This window comes from Portunus trituberculatus, chromosome 43 (genome assembly GCF_017591435.1).
Source record: "Portunus trituberculatus isolate SZX2019 chromosome 43, ASM1759143v1, whole genome shotgun sequence".
NCBI lineage: Eukaryota > Metazoa > Arthropoda > Malacostraca > Decapoda > Portunidae > Portunus > Portunus trituberculatus.
In genome coordinates this window covers 7,866,911-7,871,910 of record NC_059297.1, presented here as the reverse complement: position 1 = coordinate 7,871,910, position 5,000 = coordinate 7,866,911, and positions in this window count along the sequence as shown.

The following is a 5,000-nucleotide window of genomic DNA, read 5'->3' as shown; positions in this document are numbered from 1 at the left end:
CTTATGATCAGACCTAAAATCGCAGTCTGATAAGTTACAAACATTGAACAACACTGAACACTGAACACCAGAGAGGGCGGCTAAACAATTATTCATCACTCTTTTACTTTTATAGATGTTTTTTGATATCTAAGTGTCTAACGGTTTACTGATCTCAATCTCCTTCCCGAGGGTAACATTTGGTTATTCTGTGGATTGTTTTTGTATCACTGAATTACTTTGTATCTGTTTCATTTCTTCTTAATAGATGTTTGATTGTGAAGTATTATTTCGGATCTCTAGTTTGATACTGTTCTTTATCTTCAAACAAAACAAGGATGGAAAAGAAAGAAAAAAAAGATTATGTAAGAGAGTTAAGAAGAACCTAACCACACTGGCCTGGCGTCATCACGTCACTGCATGTATCAGTGTGACGTCCTGCCCTTTGTTCGTGAGGAAGCTCTTATCGCTGATATTTGTTACACGCTTCCTTTTCGTAATGTCTTGAAGAACAATACATCACCACGTGTTCCCAAGCTGGTGCACTGATTATTTCTTTTTTTCATTTTCTTCTTCTATTTGGTGAAAAAAAATATTTGTTTATTATTTTTTGTTAGCTATCTATATCAGTTTAATGAAATAATTAATGTTATATTTCAATACTCTTCGTCTTTTTATGAGGAAACTAATTTTATTTTTAGTATTTTCAGTATTTTTTTCTGTTTGATAAAAGTGTTTAACATTGCATTTCTTATTATTTTCAAGAAATATTTCCACTCTTTTTGTGTTTAATGAAAGTGTTTCTTTTAATTAAAAGAAACATTGCATTCTTTTATCATTCTCAACAAATACTTCTGCCATTGGTACCTTCTTTTCTACGTACCTATCTATTTTCTGACTAATCTAATTAATTCATTTATTTATTATGGTTACGCTGGAAATCTAGAAGCTACATATAAATCATATTAAGACTTGTGTTTTACATGTTTGAAATTAGAGTGATGAAATAATTTCTTCAAAGCATGCTGCTAATCTATATTGCTGTTTTTATCATATTTGTGACTTTCTACAAATATTTACCATTCAACATTGCACATTAATAAAGATTTTTATAACTTTTTAACACTGTCATTATGATGTAAAAGATGATAAAAAATAATGAGTAACTATAAATTTGATTATGGCTCATCAGTCATTCCACTGCCACGATGCATGTTTATGTTTACTGCTTGTGTTCCACTTACGAGAGCAGCAACCTTGCGCTTCAAGGCTGCATGGCTCGTCAAAAGGGTCTTTTGCAGACTGATAAGATAGTAGGATTTTATGAGAAATAATGACATCCTTTTATTACATGTGACCAAGGGCATAGATAATGTGGAGGAAGAGAGGGACTGCTATACCGCAGCTCCAGAAAGAGTAAAAAAAATTGCAAAAAGACTTCGTTGTGACAGTGCTTATCTCGATGTGTTGTACAGGAACTCCCTAACATATTGTACTGCCTTAGGAACTATAATTGCTTTTTTTACACTATTATCACCCATGTGATGAATAACAATGCTCTCTCTCTCTCTCTCTCTCTCTCTCTCTCTCTCTCTCTCTAGACACACTGCAAAATGTAATAATTTTTCCTATTATTGACAAGGATACTTGAAAGTATGACGATTGGTCGTCCTTTTTACTAACAACACGAGTGCAGGCAGTAATCAACAGTTTTCATTATTTTGCTTTTCTGAAACACACATATATACAACATGTCAATCTTTCTTCAGATATTCATAAAAATTTGAGTCTTTGAGACCCAAAAAATGTCTAAAAATATGGACTTCTAAGTGACGGATGCCTTTCCATTACTTCCTTCGCCTTGAACAGAAGTGTGTTTAGCGCGCGAGGCAAGCATGATCTACCGACAGGCTACACCAATATTAATCATTCCTAGTTTACATGATGGCCTTGGGCAAGTATGTTCCTGTTGATCGTGACTCAGTGCTTGCCTGGCGCCATGCATCCTCTTACGGCAGGGTCCTCGCTGGCCAACTCTCACGCCACCGCCAACCATGCAGCCCTTGATGGTTTAAGTGACGTCGTAAACCTGAATACACAGAAGCTGCCTGATGCCACCGTGCTGTTGTATATGGTGATTTGTTGTGTTGTTTACATATATATATATATATATATATATATATATATATATATATATATATATATATATATATATATATATATATATATATATATATATATATGTGTGTGTGTGTGTGTGTGTGTGTGTGTGTGTGTGTGTGTGTGTGTGTGTGTGTGTGTGTGTGTGTGTGTGTGTGTGTGTGTGTGTGTGTGTGTGTGTGTGTGTGTGTGTGTGTGTGTGTGTGCATCTGTCTGTACTTGTCAAAAAGTGAAGGTTGCTCGAGAATTGTTAGATCGTAAGCGTTGTTCTGTATGTTTCAGGTAATGTGTTTTTACTTTTTTGGTACGGTCATCATTTACGTTAGTGTGTAAGCATGTATGTATACATTGTATTGTATGTATGTATGTGTATGAATATTTTTATCTGAATGTGCAAGCTAATCACCATAAATACCATTGTCTGAATGTTGTATGTAAAGATGTTTTACAATTCATTTCTAAATATAAATATGTGTGTATATGTGTATATGTGTATATGTGTATGTATGTATGTATATGTGTATAAACACACGAGCATGTATCTAACTTGGTAGCTATACTCGACAAGGAGTCGGACATTCAGCAGCAAGTTACAGAGAGCAAGGCCAACACAGTCGGTAGCAGATTACAGTGACTCCAACCGCTGGGCACCCTCAACTTCCTTACTCAACCAAATGAGGCATGTCTGGCAAAACTTAGAGCCGCGGGTTTGCATCTGTTCCACATGTGATTTCTTTTCTTCTCGCTAAAACTTTCGCTTCCCAGCTGGCCTCGACAACCCCTCCCTGTGACGGCCTTCCGCTGACCCGCCACTCAGCACCTTCAACATATAGCGTGTGTCTGTGCCAAATATATCACGATGTATGAAGAAGCCAGTTTGTGGGTGATGCAGGAGGAGAAGGAGGAGGAGGAGGAGGAGGAGGAGGAGGAGGAGAAGGAATAAAAGCAGAAGCGACATGAAGGAAATAAAACGAGGAAATGTGAAGGAAAGAAGATACTGCAACTTAACGAGGGGAAAGATATGAAGGACGCGAGACAAAGCGCTGAAGTGGGCACGTCGCCAGTCCTTCTTCCTCAACTGCACGTTCCTTTCCTCTTCCTCATCACTCCTCCCCTTTCCTCCCTTACTCTTTGCTATTCCTCCCTCCTATACACCCACGATCTCTCTCCCAACATTCCCCCGCATTCATATAATTATCGTCTGTTTCTTCGTATTTCTTCGTTACTCCTTCCTACTCAGCCTTCTCCTCCTCCTCCTCCGTCTGCTACTTTGTCACATTAACTTATCCCAGTACTAGAGCTCGTATTCTGAAACGCTGGCTCTTAAGCTGTGACTATTTTCAAAAGCCGAGTTAAGCCGATTTCTTATAAATGTTTATCCTATTAATCATGTATAAATCTTGTTAATATGTCACAAGAACTGTAAAACATCCGTGTAACTTCAGCTACAGCCTTTTGAATTTAATGGCGATACGACGTACGAAGTATTACAAAATATATTCCTAAACCTTCCCTTGACGACAACTAACTATGCCATCACGTCCTCATTCCTCACTCAGTACCTCCATTCTTCCTCAACACCTAATACCATAACGTCCCGCTCAACGCTCCACGCCGCTTCATCAATGTCTCTGGTACCCAAACAAGGTCTTTGCCACATTCCCTCAGGCCACCAGTAACACCAGCAATGGCATATATATCAACAGCAACACCAATAGTAACAACAACTCATCACATACTTCATCACCAGATTAGCCTATTTTCTAGTCAACATAGAAAAGCTGAGTGTTAATTTCCTTAGAACTCTCACGAAAGGCTAAATTGCACAAAAAGAGAAGAAAAAACTGGATGAAAAGTGTGAAAAGGTAGGAAGATGAAGAAGAGAAGCTGAGGATTTGGAAGGAAAGGATGTGGGGTGAGGGAGGTGGATGCAGGACTGAAGGGTGGATGGGCAGAGTGGTGGGGCGGGCACTGAAAACGAGAAGAGTTGCACGATAATTAAATGTAAACAAGAAATCCGAGAAGGACCAAAACACGGCCCAGCAAGACTCCCTGCACGATCCCAGAAGGGTCTGCAAGGTGCACTTTTCATCTCTCACGTTCCGTCTGATTAATGAACGTATTCGTAAAACTTAACACTGGAGTGGTATGACTAACACGTTCTTAAGTAAGCATAATGACCTCCTTGTTACAGCAGTTAAGTAATTATGTTTTTACTGTAAGGAGACTCTGGATGTTGCTTTATTTCTTGGAGTTATGAGGTCGTAATGAAAAGCTACGCAAGCTTCATAAGATAATGTGTTCTTTGTTATAACATTTTAGTTGTGCTATTTTTAGGCTTTAAAGAAAGGTATCAGTTTCTTTCTGGGAATTTGTAAAACGTAATTCTGTGAGACGAAAGCTTCGTAGGATAATGTCTTCTTTGTTACAACATTTCACTCTTACTATTTTCAGAGTTTAAAAAAGATGTAGAGTACTGGTCTCTTCTTTGGAATTACAAGGGCCTTTAATTAAGTAAGACACAAGCTTCATTGCGTAATGTCTTCTTTGTTACAGCATGAAATTAAATTATTTTCAGAGTTTCAAGAAACCGCCGTAGTGGTTTCCTTCTGGGAGATGGGGGAGGTAATGCAATAAGGTACGCATTTCCTGATCGAGGAATTCTTTCCGCAGCATGGCGACGAGAAGGCAACGGGTGACATGAGTGTGCGCAGCTCTGACAGAAGGCACGGCCAAGTGGGTCAGTCTTCTCTTCAAACAGCTCCTTTGCCTTTCTCTTTTTTCTATTCTTTATCTCCTTCTCCTCTTCTATCTTCCTTCCTGCCGACGTTTTGAGGTTACGGCGCGTCGTCTTTCTGCTT